A 16,164-nucleotide genomic window follows, 5' to 3' on the forward strand; every position below is an offset into this window, starting at 1 on the left:
TGTTTACAATTTCTGATGCATCTTATAAAGAATTAGAAGAATTTGACAGTTCTTAGCAGAAGAAGTTATTAATGTTTAAGAAGATGGAAATAAAAATTTCCCTGATTAGATCATTCCATATTGTATACATATATCAAATTATTCTGCCATACCAAATAAGTATATATAATTTTTAAAAAGTTTGGTAGTTTTGGAAATTTTAGGTATCAAATGGAAGTATCTTATTTCTTCAACTGCATTGTCCTTCTCTTGTCATATTATTAAAAACTATGTTTTTTATATTTAGCTTTAAAGTAAAAATTTTTTAGTATCACATTATTTTACTAATAACTAGTACTACTAATTAAGTAAAATTTAAGATTATTTGCAATGTAAAAATGATTGGTTGAGAATAAAAGCACATTTCAGAGAATTAAATAATTTTAGTTATTAATATTAGACTCAAAGAGGAATAAATCTTTTCTCATTGTCAAGGGTACCTAATTGTAAATATTACTTGACTGAAAAAATTGTTATACTTATCAAGGTTCATTAATGACTGTATTCAATGCATTGAGTAAATCTATACTTGTCATTGTAATAAAATCCAATCTAAGAGCTGCTCCTTTGGCCTTTATGTGCATGACATTATCAGGTTGATCCACAAACAAGGGGATGCCAACCAGAGGTATCCCATGATGGATGGCCTCATAGATGCCATTGGTTTCACCATGAGTTATGAAATCTTTGGTTTTTGGATGACCTAGGATTGGAACAAATCAAGGAAAATTATTTATGTCAGAAGAAAAAGTGTCAAATATGTAATATAAAGCACTAAAGATAGTTTTCTAGGTAGTAGATTATTACAACTGTGAATCTATATTGCAATTACTTTCAAATCTTGGGGCAAGAGGCACCTATGTCCACTGGTGAGGTAGTGAAGACTACATGAAAGACGTGGTATGTTACGTGAGATCTGAAAAATGAAAACAAGGTTGTCACCTGGACAAACTAAAGGAGCACATGCTGGGTAGGACAACCAACCTGTGCAAACATAAGAGGGGACCTGGGTTTATGTGCTCAATTAAAACAACAATGACATCCCTGAGCATGCTGTGAAGGGTGTTCAGTGTAGCAGGGAGTGGGTTGTTTGTGGTTATGAAATCAGAGGTAGCAGTGACTACACTTCATTAGGAAATACAACTTCATGATTAAGATTTTAAACTTGATTAAGAAGTGTTTTTCAGTAGAAAAAGAGGATGATCAGAATGTTGTGCCAGAAACTACCTCTGAAGGCTGTACCTTCTAAGTTCAGGAAAGGACTCCTGGGATTTTAACTTCTAGGCCACACCACTGAGACATAAAGTTTATTGTGTAGTTTGCTCAGAATAAGTTTGTCTTACTATTTCTCTGCTAAGAATGCTTTGTAAATGTGGTTTGTTATTGTAGCACTTTTTACAACAAAACTGTACTTGAACAGTACCAAACTGTATGAAGTGTGTCCTCCACATGGGTTTTGAATTTCTATGAGGAATTTCATACAGTGTCTTGTAAATAAAGATTAAATTCTACCCTTTTTTCTTTACTTAAATTTTTTTTTTTTAAATTGTGGTTTTTGTTTCTTTTTTGTTGTTTTTGTTTTTGTCATGGAACATGCAGTCAGTTGTCATAAAAGAGTGAGGACTATTTTTTATTGGCATTTCAAATAACCCTATTGTAGGTCAAAGGTTAGTTGTAAAATTGTAGAAATAGAAGATAAGGGACAATCCAGGAAGTGACTAAAAAATTCTCTGTGAGAGGTAATTATCCCTGAAATAAAGATACTTGGATGACCATAAAGAACGCAAATTTGTGTAATAAATTCCCACAGTTGCTCTGTATTCATTTCCCTGGAGGACTAAAAGAAAATTTTTAAAAATTGGATTACTCTGAATTTTTCTTAAACTTTAGATATCCCCAAACTTGCTCCTTGATGACCTCTCCCTTTCCATCTCCTGCTTCTTCTTCCTTTAACATGTCATTGTTCCCCTCAGGTCCCTTGCACCCTTTGCTATGTCTCCTTCAAGGTCCTACCTCCTCCCTCTGCCTGTGCCCAGAGTGCACTTTTCACTTCCCTCTTTAGCGCCTCTGTTCCTGCATTGACAGTCACTTGTTCCTCTGTCTCAAGCAAGGGCTCTCAAGGAACTCAGGATCTTCCAAAAGCAACTACTTGAGGTTGAAAGGAAAACAGCTAATTAGACATAAACTGAATATGTTGTCCAAGTGATGGGCTTCAAAGTCACTCAGAGGACCACAAGATGTCTTGTCTCCCTCACCTAAAATGCAACCTCCCTTAAAATCCTTCTTCACAGATTATTTTAGTTCCATGAAACATTAACTCATATTGAACAAAAAATTTTACCTTGTTGTATTTTTGTCAGAAACACATTTAACTGAAATATTATGTGGAGATGATAACAGTGAGTTTTGTGTTGCCTGATTTGTGGCTAAAATTTTAGAATGAAAGTTAGAGGTTCTCTGTGTCTGCATGTTTATTTATTTATGTGTATGTATGCTTGTATGTTACATGTTACATATATATGATAATCTATTTCAACTCACTGTGAGATAAATGAGCACTTACATAAATTAAACATACCTAAGATTAACAGGAATGTAGAAAAACCCAAATTCTTTCAATATCACATGACTTTGTAAATCTTTGGTAAATGTGACTAGTTTGATGTTATTGGTTTACTAAAACAGATGTTTTTCTCATTTACCAACATAAGTATAATATGAGCTAAATATTTATTCTCCCTGGGTTTACTAGTCACCTATGGTTACAAATTGTTAACAAGGAAATAACTTGAGATGAGGGCTAGTATAGTATTGTTGCTGTTATAGTACGTCTTCCTAAAACCAGTTACCAAAATTTTTTTGTTTATTTGATACCTTAGTGATATACAAGTTAAATTAATCATAGACGTTTATTAGATTGTAGCCCATTTCTAAATAGACTAACTACTGAAACACTTAAGTATGCATTTATTTAGTTTTTACATGTGGATTTGAAGCTTAATTATATTTGGGTGTGTTAAGAAACATAAGAAATTATTGAATGACAAAATAGTCCTGTAAGAAAACATGTGTCACAAAAACATTTTCTTGTCAAATGGAAAACTTCTGCAGTTTTATAAACCTGCTAGCCCTAGATGAAGCAGATTTGGGAATGGATGATCTGATAAAGAACAATTATAGTATTTTGTGATGTTCTTGTTTGAGATTTTGCTGGAATTTGATGTTTTAGTTTCATGATTCAAGGCATCCCTTTTTCTTTTGTCTTATGCTATTTTTATATGTAACAAATTTGTAGTTTACACTTTTGTTAATGGAAATGAAACATTTATTGACTTCTCTTGTTTTAATCTCTGCACAATTTGGAAACAACATTATAAGTGCTCTTTACATTGAAGTCGAACTTGGCTTTCCAGGCTTCCTAGCTTCAGAAGGCTTTTAGAATTCTAATCTGAGATTCCTTTTGAAGAGATCTGGCAAGGCAAACCCCAAAGTCATTATGGTCAATTTCCATTTTTGCTTCACTTGTGAAACTAATCTGACCAATCCAATGAAACAAAGCATATTTTATCAGGAAGCATTACCTTACTTTATTTATCATTGTTCAGAAATGGAGTTGAGTAATTGTAGGTAAATTTTATGTTTCAATGGAATACCATGATACACCGTTTGTGTTGTTTTAACCTGTAAATTGGACTGGGCCATGTTGTGTTTATCCTTACTGAATTTTCAATTCTAGGTTCCTCACCAAACTAAAGTGTCCATTGTTTCTGCTATCTTTCTGTCATGGACCACTGGGAATGATAACCTGACTTCCCAGATGTTTTTTTTTTTTTTTTTTTTTTTTTGTGACTCTCTAAAGAATTTCCACCAGTTGAAGCTGGCTGGTTTCATGCTTTGCTCTAAGAAATCATCAAGACTGTGATGTTGATGTCTGTGCCATCACTTCCAATACTCTTAGGTGTGCTTTGGGAATTGAATATCCACAGATAGTTTCAAAGATTGGCTTTAAAAACAGATATTCAGCAATAAGTTGTTTTTTCAGAACTTCAAAAATACACTGTTTGAATCTTCAAAGAAATGCAACATGAAGACTTACTATTATATTCTAACTCTGGATTTGTAATTTTTCTACAATTTATATTCATGAAACAGATACATTACCTTCTAAAACCACTACAGTATCCTCAACATTAATAACATCTCCAAGGTACATCTCCCCACAAGGTACGATTTCTGTGTGTCTGAGTGGAATATTGGCCTGCTTGACCCTTCCTCACCAACAAAATCCTACCAATCTTGGTTCTCAAAGCAGAGCTCTTTCAAAATGAGAATTTTTTTTTTTTTTTTTTTTTTTTGCACTTGAAGCATGACATCTATCAATCATAGCTGTTTTCCTTAAATGTGGGTGGAGGGAGGATTATGATACATTGTAACACTAAACCATTTATCTATTCCTGCTGGAAAGATGATTTAACTTAAAATCATATAATATAGGTATCATATCTTTAAGAACTGACCAAGAAAACTTGAGTAAGTTTCTCACTGTAAGCTAGAGATTGTATAGCTTACTATATGAGATTCTTGTGAGATGGAAATCTATGCAAGAACACTATACAAATTTCATATACTTTCATTTTTGAAGACAGATTTTTCTCCATCACATATGCTTAAAATGGACACAAATGCACAGTACTTAAGGCTTTATAGTATTTCTCAAAAGCTGAAGAAAAATGTGTAAATGAGGCTTAGGTTAGAAAGATGGGGTAAAATCAAAGAAGCCTATTCCCACTGCTGTTGATGCTCTTTTATCATACCCATGGAAAATGTTATTAAGATCTTATTGTCATTATTCTTCATTTGCTTAACATTTGACATCTTCAATTGGAAGGACTAACCATAAATTATTTAAAAAGTATTATTCAAAAATCTATGTCTCAGTAAGTTTAAAGGAAATGTAAATGATTAAATGTTTTATGAGCTTATGGCATTTATTTTTGTGTATTAAGAATGTACTTTATATATAATCAGAGATATAAAAAATTTTGCTCTATATGTATAATATGAATTGAAATGCATTCTGCTGTCATATATATCAAATTAGAATAAAAAATAAAAAATAAATAAAAATGCTAAAAAAAAGAATTAAAAAAAATAAAAACAGATATTTGGATTTAAAATGTTCAACGAGATCAGAAAATGCGATGTTACTGCCAATAAAAGGGTAGACAAACAGAGTCTCTCAGGGACTGAGGATATAACTCAGTTGGTAGAGTGCTTGTCTTGCTTGCACAAAGCCCTAGGTTTGGTCCCCAGAACCACACACACACACACACACACACACACACATACACACACACACACACACACAAATCTCTTTGAAGTGATTATTTAATAGTGGAAAAAAATCCGTGCTATGTATTAGAATCATAAAAGTGTGGTATTTGCTAAAAATACACGAGATTCTTAAGGTTTTTCACAAGCCATATTATCCTAAATACTTATAAATTTTTTACAATTGTAAGCTAAAATCAGACTACACATACATGTAGCTCAAATTAATAGATATTCCTCAAATATGTAAAATTTATGCTCTTTGTTAATTGTGAAGTTTATATTTCTCCATCTCTTTCTGCCAGTCAGCTAAGGTGTGGAGACCCATGTTCTCTGAGGGAGTCATCCTGAGATTCCCCTATAGGCTTGGGGTAGATAAGAAATACCTGTGGTCTTTCCTTATTATAATATTTTCAAAAACTTTGTCTTTCTTGTTCACAGTTTGTCTTTCAATGTAAAATGTAAGAAAATTGAGAGCAAAGTCTATGCTACTTTGTTTCTCTGCATATCTGGAACTTTCATATGGTACACTCTAGTCACTTATTTGAATTATATTTTTACTATAATTTGTCATTATATATGACTAATATTTTCTTATATGTTGAATAATGAAGACTTACATTTAACTGACCTCATCCTCAAAATTCCCCCGGGTTTTTCTTTTCTACTGTAATAAAAATGAAATTCACATACTTATGTGGCATAGACTCATAAGAATTTCTATCTGCAGGTCTCATTACCCCATTACTATAACTTTTTTTTTCCCACACTGAATGAGACATTCTGAGTGAGAACAGAGGATCATTTCTGGTGAAAATTCAAGGACAACAGAACCAACTAAATGAAAACAGGTTTACCTTAGGCAAAGGTTTGGCAGGTCTGCAGTGGAGTCCTCCAATGAAATCAACATTTGGTAGGGTTAGGCGAGGAAATTCCAAATCCCAGTAGGTTCTAATGAACTAGATATCTGCTTTTGACATTGTCTGTAAAAATGTAGTGGGTCATCCTGAACAGGAAAAAGAATACAAATCTATAGGACATTAGAAAGTTGTCAGGTGGAAATGCGTATGACTGGTAAGTATCTGAAAGAACTTTTAATAGTGAAGCCAAATATGTTTAAAAGTGTGTATGCTTTAATAAAGCTAATGTGTGTGTATACATATTTATGTATGTATATATATTTATTGCTCATATTCATGTGGACATATAAGAAAGACATAATGTGAAAGATGAATAAAGTAACAAAATAATTGACTTTATAAATGAGGAAACTGACCTACCAATATGAAGACAGTTTCCTCAAAGCTACAGAGATGATTGTTTCAGAATTATCTGTAGAGGTTCTCAATCTATATCTATACTCGTGAAGATATTCAGTGATATTTAAAATTATTGCTTTTGAAGATGAAACCAAATGGATAGTAAAATGGTAATAAATATGTGTGACTGCCTAAGGAAGTCCTCAGTGGTTTATTTTGTGTGTGTGTGACTTTCTGTTGTGTCCAAAGATTTCAAACTGACTCTACAATTTAAACTTTTTGCTCAAGTTTTGAGTTTAATGTATTATTGTGGTAAAATATTTTAAAAAGATTTTAAAGTTAATATTTTTTAAAGTATCTCTTTATAGTCCTTCTTATTTTTTTAATATTTATTTTTTAGGTGTAGATGGACACAACACAATGCCTTTATCTTTATGTGGTGCTGAGGATCGAGCCCGGGTCCCGCCCATGCTAGGCGAGCGCTCTACCTCTGAGCCACAATCCCAGCCCCTAAAGTTAATCTTTTAAAAGATTAACTTATATGATTTCATATTCCTTCAGGCTTACTTTCAAAGACACGGCAAATTTTGGAATTTACATTGCTGTTAGAAAACAGGGCTTACCTAAAACTCCACTGTAAAACTGATTCCACTTCTTCTCATTAAATGTTTGGAACCAAAAATCAAAATAAAATACGTGCAGCATGTATTTTGTCTGCTCCATGAATGTTATTTGGTCACTTAATTCTGACAAAACAGGCACATAGGAAGGAGGGAATGAAAGTCCTGCACTATATTTTTTACACGTGTAGCCAGACAATAAGTGAAGAGTGTACACGAATGGTATTTAAAGTAACTCAGCTGGCAGCTCACCACAGGGACCAAATGCATCTGCAAGAATGACATTAAACTTGGATCCACGTAGTTTTGTCATAAGATTCTTGTTGAAAACTACTTCTTTACAGAGTGTCTCAAAGTACTCAGAATATTCCCATACCATTTGTTGGAACAGTGAAAAGTGTGTCCAAATTGATTTTTTTTTTGACAGCTCATAAATCACCTTCCTGATTGTTTCAATGAAATAAACCTCTAAATCATTTCTAGATATTGTTGTAGGGTAAATCTCAAATTTAATAGCAGATCCTTCTTTAACATAATGAAAAATGGAAGCTGAGGGTTTCAGAACAGTCACCTCATAAGCCCTCTGGACTAGTTCATCCAATATTGTCTTTATATTGATCCAATGGCTGTATTCCATTGGCCACACAAGCACCTTCCCACAACTTCCAGAACCAAAGTGACAACTCAGCTGTAACAGAAGCAAAACTGCAGTCATTTTCGTAGACATCCTGGTGAGATGCAAGACTTCCTTTTACACTGGATTCCCTCTGCTCTTGCTGATATTCAAGCAGAAATCATTAGTTAAAATATAACTTGTACACTCCCAAGTAAATACATACACTAATAGACAGAGTGTCTGACGGCCAAGTGGGAAAAGCAGATGGTAGATGACCTCATGTCCATATGAAAATGTGCCATGATTCCTTTCTGAGTGCTTTCTTGTAGTTAAGAGTTAATGACCTTACATGTATGTGTCACTTATGTTTTAGTTGACATGTTAGAATAATGTAAGAACAGTGGCATATGACATGTTACTTTTGTTTGCAGCTTCTGTGTACAGAAACAGAAATGTAGTCATGATCCTGGTGAATCAGCATTTGGGGATAATGTCCTTCAATGGATATTTTTTTTTTTTTTGGTGTGGTGGCAATCTTATTTTCACATAAATCACATATCATACAATTCAGCAATAAGTATAATGCTCAGTGGTCCACAGTACTATCTCTGAATTGTAGACCCACCATTGAAATCAAGATTAGAGAATTTTAGCATCCTGGAAATAAGCCCTGTGCCTCTAACCATTCTCCTTTTTTCCAGTCCTAGGAACCTCTAATATACTTTCTCTCTCTCTCTCTCTCTCTCTCTCTCTCTCTCTCTCTCTCTCTCTCTCTCTCTCATTCAAAGAAGAGAATTTATTTCTCACAGCTCTGGAGGCTGGGAAGTCCAGGATCAAGGAGTTGGCCTTGGAGGACTGGGCCTCTTGCCATGTCCTCACCTGGCAGAAGAGCAGAAGGGAGGATCGGGTCTGGGAAGCACAGCTTAGGACTTTCAGGAGGGTGGAGCTATCAGGACCTGAACATCTGCACCGGCTCCCATTCCAACACTGCTGCACCCAAGATGAGTTTCCAGCACTTGATTTTGGGGGGACACTTTGTAGGGACTAGTATCAAAGCTATCTAGGTACAGAATATGAACCATTTGCCACTATGTTATACTGGACTCCATTTCCTGGGTAATAGTTACTTTCAAAGCGTTACATTCTTAGTCTCCCCTTTATATATTAACTGAAAATGTATCACATTAGTGTAAGTAAAGATATGTCAATAATGTTCCAGTTATCTATCACTGTTTAACAAATTGCCCTCAAGTATAAAGGACTAGAACAGCAACATTTGTTTTGGTATCCTCTTTCATAATTTGGTGTTGACTGGGCTCAGCAAGGTGGTACTTACACAGGCTTTCTTAGGTGGATATGGTCCTGTGGCGGCAGAGATATAATCATGGAAGGTCACTCATTCATTTATCTGGTGATTGTCAAGAAAAAGTCAAACTGATGGTGGGTTGGACAATTCTCTTGCTCCACTAAAGGGTCATTTATCATGGGGGCATCTGTTTTGACTCAGATTCTAAAGAGAGTGGAGGACTGAATAAGAGAGAATGAAAGAGACAGAAAAAGGATACTGGAACAGAAACTAAAGATAGATGAGAGAGAGAGAGAGAGAGAGAGAGAGAGAGAGAGAGAGAGAGAGAGAATATGAATATGTGTTGTCTTTTCTAATAGTCTTTTAAAATAAACTATGTTACTTCTACTGCATTCTCTTTGTTGAGGGATCTACAAGACTTGCTGAAATTCAGCAGGAAAGTTCACTGAGAGGGGACATGGTTTGTTAAGGTTGTCAGAGTATTTGTAGTCATATGTCAAGCTATCACAAATTTTTGAAGTCACTAACAAAGACCGTTAAGTTACTATAAAGTGCATTAAATATTGATATTAAAAGCCAAGTAATTTCACAAAAAAATGTGTGAATTTAGATTTTTTACAGTTAGATAAATTTAAGATATATTTATTTATAGATTTCTTCGTAATTTTTTTATTTGTTCTTTTTATATATACATGACAGTAGAATGTATTTTAACATACATGAAGTATAACTTATTCTAACTAGGATCTCATCATTGTGATTGTACATGATGTGGAGTTTCACTTCTCATGTATTCATATATGAACATAGGAAAGCTGTGTCTGATTCATTCTATTGCCTTTCCTATTCCCATCCCACCTCCCTCTCCTTCATTCCAATGAACTTATATCTTTCCATCCCCCAGCTGTTGTGTATTAGCATCTGTATGTTAGAAGACTTGGCCTTTGGTTTGTGGGGATTGGCTTATTTCACTTAGGATGATAGTCTCCAGTTCCACCCGTTTACTGGGAAATGTCACAATTCCATTCTTCTTTATGGCTGAGTAATATTTTATTGTGTATATTTACCATGTTTTTTTTCCCATTCTGTAGGTTTTTTTCTGACAGTGCAAATATATAGGGAAGAGTTTCCCTAGTGAGCAAGCTCCGGCAGGGGGTACCTGGTGCCCTGTTTCCCACAATTGCAATGTCCAGCAGTTTCCCCCCGGAAGCTATTAAATAACTATCTAGTTTCTATGGTGATGTCCTTGGAGAGAAAGGGCTGCGTGTTTGTATTAACTTGGACCTTATTTCAGTTAGCTAGCACATGGGGTTAGAGAAATACTAAGCTAGAATGTAGACATGGAATGGGAGCTATGTAATTTTTGAGATAATAAACACAGCTGCTGGGAGGAGTGGCCACTTTTTCTTCTTGCTTCTGCGCTGAGGGTGTGTCTCTCTCTTTTGTTTGCTTCTTTACAGGTTTCTTTACAAGAATATTCTTTACACCATTTATCTGTTGAAGGGAACTTAGCTTGGTTCCCTAGCTTTGTGATTGTTAGTTGAACTGCTATAAACTTTGAAGTGGTTGCATCACTGCAGTATGCTGATTTTAAGCCATTTGGGTGTATGCTGAAGAGTGCAATAACTGGGTCAAATGGTGGTTCCATTCCAAGTTTTCTGAGGATTCTCCATATTCCTTTCTGGAATGGTTGTACCAATTTGCAGTCTCACCACCAATGTATGAGTGAAACTTTCTTCCATATCCTTGCCAACATTTATTGTTATTTGTATTCTTGATAAAGGCCATTCTGATTGGAGTGAGATGGAATCTCAGTGTACTTTTAAATTGTCTGTCTCTAATTTCTAGAAATGTTTAACATTTTTTTTGCATGTTTGTTGACTAATTGTATTTCTTCTGTGAAGTGTCTGTTCAGTTCCTTTGCCCATTTATTAATTGAGTTATTTGGTTTTTTAGTATTAAAATTTTTTGAGTTTTTTGTATATCCTGGAGATTAATGCTCTATCTGACACAGAGAGAAACCCACATAAATACAGTTATCTCATACTAGACAAAGGTGCTAAAAACACACATTGGATAAAAGATAGCTTCTTTAACAAGTGGTGCTGGGAAAACTGGAAATACATATGTAGCAGAATGAAATTGAACACCTATCTCTCATCCTGCACAAAACTCAACTCAAAGTACATCAAGGACCTAGGCATTAAGACCAGAGACCCTGTGTCTACTAGAAGAATATGTAGGCCCAATTCTCCATCATGTCAGCTTAGGAACCAAATTCCTCAAAAAGACCAGTACACCTTTTAATCCTCCCTATCCCTTTCCTTGGGCATTCTTCCCTGTAGTACCACAAGTCTTGCTCACATGTCATGATTGAGGTCTTGGCTTATGGGTCACCTCTCTGAGGTTTATTCCAGGTCATATTAGCATGGGAACCCTAGGCATTTCTTCTTTTGATTTGTGTTTATTTTTTATATTTGTTTTCTAGTATTTTAAAATGTAGATATATCATATGTTGTGAAAAAAGTCCCAGATTTAAATACAAAAAGCACAAAAAATGCACATATCCTAAGTGATTAGCTGGACATTTCACATTTAGCTTGGTAAATATGGTGAACCAAGGACACCATTGTACTCACTAACAGGATCATGATGCAAAATATTCCTAGAAGCACCCCTGCTCATGAGTACTTTTTGTTACTACTACTTTCCCCAAATTAATTATGATCTTGACTTCTAACACAAAGCTTAGTTTAATTTGTTTATATATTGTCATCATATGACATCTTCTCAATTATGCCTGTATTTTGTGTAGGAGCTCTGATTTAATTTTATTGCTATATTCTATTTATGAAAATACTATTTGTTATCTCATTGTTTTATGTATAATAGATATTTGAGTAGGTAACAGTTTTTTTCTGTCATTGGTAGTAATTCTGTTATAAAACATTCTTGTAAGTAGTTTTTAGTTAACATACTTAAATGTTTCTTTTGGGTATGTACATATGAGTTGAACTACTGAGACAAAAGTTCTTATTAAAATGTTGGTTGAGGGGCTGGAGTTGTGGCTCAGTGGTAGAGCTTTTGCCTAGCATGTGAGAGCAGTGGGTTCAATTCTCAGCACTGCATACAGTTAAGTGGATAAAATAAAGGTCCATGAGCATCTAAAAAATTTTAAAAAATCTTCATTGACTCTGAATTATTTAGAAAGGCATTCCTTATCTTTCATATTTTAGATATTCTAAAAGTTATCCCTTGGGTCCCACTATATTATTCTTGGTAATGTAGTTTAATGTGATACTCTGTTTAAGGAATAGTGCTGGTGGTAGCAATAATGAATGCTGAATTATGATAGTGATATTATGTGGATACTACACATTCCACACATTATTTTGCTTTGGAGAATTGAAAATATTAATTTAAAAAATTATTTCATCAAATATCATGCAGGACATTTTAATGTGTTTGAAAAGATCATAAATAAAATTTTAAAAATATCAACTCATTTAGAATGGTAGAAAATATTTACAAATGATACATCTGTTAAGAGGCTTACATCCATAGCCTGTAGAGAATCACTACAATAAATTATAAGAAGATAATTCTATTAAAATGCATAAAGAATGTGAATTCATATTTTTCTCAAGAATCTGTATTAATTGTGAATAAGAGCACAAAATAATTTGCTTTAGCCATAATGGAAATTCACATCAAGGCCACAATGAACTATAATCTTCTGTCCCCTATGAAAGCTATGATAAAAAGAAGCAGACGATAATGTATTAGCAATTATGAAAAGAAATTACTACCCTCTTGTATTGTTGCTTGGAATGAAAAGTTTGTAAGCGCTTTAGAAAAAAATTTGGTACACCTTTATATGCATAAAATTCCCATATGTGTACAAAATGAACTCAGATTCCATTTGTATTATTATGTAACTAGAAGAAATAAAAAGATATACTCATAATATATATAATTTATAATTATCAAAATTGGAGGCAACAAAGGCTTCCAGAATATATCACATGAATAAATTTCATGTGATGTATCCAATCATAAAATATTACTCAAGGAGAAAAGAAATAAAATTCTGATATATGGCATAAAATAAATGATGCCAAACATATGCCAGTAAAAGAAAGTAGATATAAAGAAACTAACCTGATTGATACATTTTGAAAAATATTCAGAAGAGGATAATTGATAGAAATAAGACATAAATGATGATATTCTTGAACTAAGTTCAATGCCATGTCACATGTCTTTTGGTAATAAAAATTTCCTAAAATTATAGTCTTAGAAGAGTTTCATAATTCTGTAAACATAGTAAATATAATTTAATTTGAGTTTTCTATTTTAAAGGCAAATTTTATATATGTGTGTTGTATATCAGTAATAAAATCTAACAAAATAATTATAATAATAAAATAAAAATTTGAGCAAAAATTTAGTTTCAAAAATTTTAATTACAGAATTAAGACATTAGTCATATTTCTTCAGATTCATTATTCTTTCCTCCCTCATGTAGATTCCATCATATTCTAAAAATTGCATCTCTTTTGTAAATAGTTTATGTACATGGCAAACATTTTGTGTATGCCTAGAAAAGTTGCACTAATTGATTACCCATTTAATCTACGAAGTCAATGCAACTTTGAAATAGTTACTATATTTGAAGTAGACAACAATCTTGAAATACTAAAATTTCATCTGTTCAGTTGAAAATAGAAACAGATTTCACATGGGTTTTATCAAATTATTTCAAAATTAGCCTCTGGAAATGGTCTGCAATTCATACTTACCAATGAGAAGATAATACTTCTATTAATTACCTAATGACAAATTTGCTATATTCATGAGGAGTCATTAATAATCATGCTCAAAGCCTTGAATATATGCACTGTTCTTAAGTCCAATCTAATAACTGCTTTCTTGACTTCCACATGAGCAATGTTATCAGGTTGATCTGCAAATAATGGAATGCCCACCATATGAACCCCATGGTAGAACACCTCACAGATGTCATTGGTCCAACAGTGAGTTATAAAAGCTTTTGTTTTTGGATAACCTAGGATTGAGTGAATGTCAACAAAACTATTAATTAGAAGTTTTAGAAATGAAATGAGAAATGTTAGTAAAAGGCACTAAAGTGTGGCTGAAATTGTGGCTCAGTGGTCGAGTGCTCACCTAGCATGCATGAGCCACTAGGTTCCATCATCCTCAGCACAATATAAAAATGAAGATATTGTGTCCACCTAAAACTAAAAAAATAAATATAAAACAAGGCACTAAAGGGAGCAATGTATTTTAGGTAACAAATTATTGTATCCATGATCCCACTTTGAAATTTCTATCATATATCATAGGATGAAGCAACTAAGTCCACTGGAGAGGTAAATGAAAGCTACATGGAAGAGGGGGTGCATGACTTGAGACTTGAAAAATGAACACAGAATTGATAGATAGAGAAAAAAAATGTAAAAGTTTTGGGTTAAAGTATCAGCATGTACCAATAAAAAATAAGTCCAGGAGGACACATTAAGACATTTTCTCACAAAGAAGTGAAGTCATTGAGTTTGGTATGTAGTGTGTCCAAGGCAGCAGAAAAGTGGTGGTGGTGGGGTGCTTGATTGTGAGGAAGGTGAGGGTATACTTCATATAAAATATGTCAACACTTCATGATAAAGATTCAGATTTTATGTCCATAGAAAATGAAGAAAAAATTGTAATAAAAGCTATTTTTATTGGCATTTAATATACTTCTTCAGTAGAGGAGAGTGAAAGTTGTAGAGATACCAGACAGAAAATCCAAGAGTTGATAGAAAAATCCTTGGAGAGAGAACTATATTTGGAAAAAAAAATGCATTCTGGCCCTAAAACAGCATGACTGAGCATAACAAAATGACACCTTTTATAATTTTTCCTTTCCCCATCCTCAGTACTGGAAGGAAAATATGAAGAAGTTAGGTTTCAAACCCAGGAGCACTTTACCACTGAGTGACATCTCAAGACCCTTTTATTTTTCATTTTGAGACAGGATTTCACTAAATTGCCTGAGCTGGCCTTGAATTGTTGGGATTGCAAACTATCATGCCAGGTTTCCACATGAGTGTTTTAAATAACAAGTGTGCAACCTTTTTTTTTTTTTTTCCTGTTGAACTATTATCTTGACTTGCTATTCAAGTTTTCAGCATTTATTCTCCAGAATCTTACCAAAAAGTTAATTCTGGGGAATTCCCTTGTATAGCTAAGTGTAGGGTCTTAAGTTACCTGGTTTCTTGCCATCAAATTTCCATAGAACCTGTTCGGTAAAGAAAACATTTATTCTATGACTTGTACTTTAAAGTTAGAGGATATTAGAATTCTAAAAAATCTGAGAGATCGTGAAGTTCAACACCTGAAACATAAAAAAGAGGACAAGAGTTTTTGAACAATAAGAATTACAAAGACTGAAGTAAATATCTGTAGTTCATGAATATCTTCATATTCAGTTGAGTACTTAATGTAATCTATGTTCATATATAGTAATTTAGAAAAATGCGATGATTAATGAAAAATTCTAGTGCTTAAGAAATTGTTTGGCAGTCAATATGATTGTAGTGTGGATAAAGGTAATAAATTACTACTAAGTTACATGTTTATTTGATTTTATGTATTTTATTCTAACTCTCATTTTCTAAATTTAAACGACCTTGTTTATTCCTTTCTGAGTTGTATGGGAAGGAGTTTACTTACATGCACTTGTTCATTTTTTGCTTATTATAGTTTTGTTTCTCTTGATATACAAAAAAATAAAATAATGCAATTAGATATTTGTGAAAAATAATTGAATCCTAACTAGGAAGTACATATAATTTGTTTTGGATTCCAAATTATTAAGTACTATTCAAAAGAAACATTTTAACCACTAATTGTGAAACTTAACCTAGACTTTTATTACTCTGTTTGAAAATTCCCTAAGTGTTGAAAAGAAGAAACCATGGATAATTTGTA

General features: G+C 33.3%; 1 pseudogene across 1 annotated transcript; it reads right to left on the reverse strand.

The window, feature by feature from the left end:
- Window positions 1-521: 521 nt before the first annotated feature.
- On the reverse strand, window positions 522-7,976 carry LOC308654666 (UDP-glucuronosyltransferase 2B31-like; annotated as a pseudogene). Its single transcript has 4 exons — window positions 7,253-7,976; window positions 6,228-6,376; window positions 949-955; window positions 522-742 (listed from the first exon to the last, which is right to left on the reverse strand). The product of its transcript is annotated as a UDP-glucuronosyltransferase 2B31-like (transcript).
- Between the last annotated feature and the right edge of the window lie 8,188 nt (window positions 7,977-16,164).

The sequence above is a fragment of the Spermophilus citellus genome (genome assembly GCF_964194105.1).
Source record: "Spermophilus citellus genome assembly, chromosome: 8".
NCBI classification, from domain to species: Eukaryota; Metazoa; Chordata; class Mammalia; order Rodentia; family Sciuridae; genus Spermophilus; species Spermophilus citellus.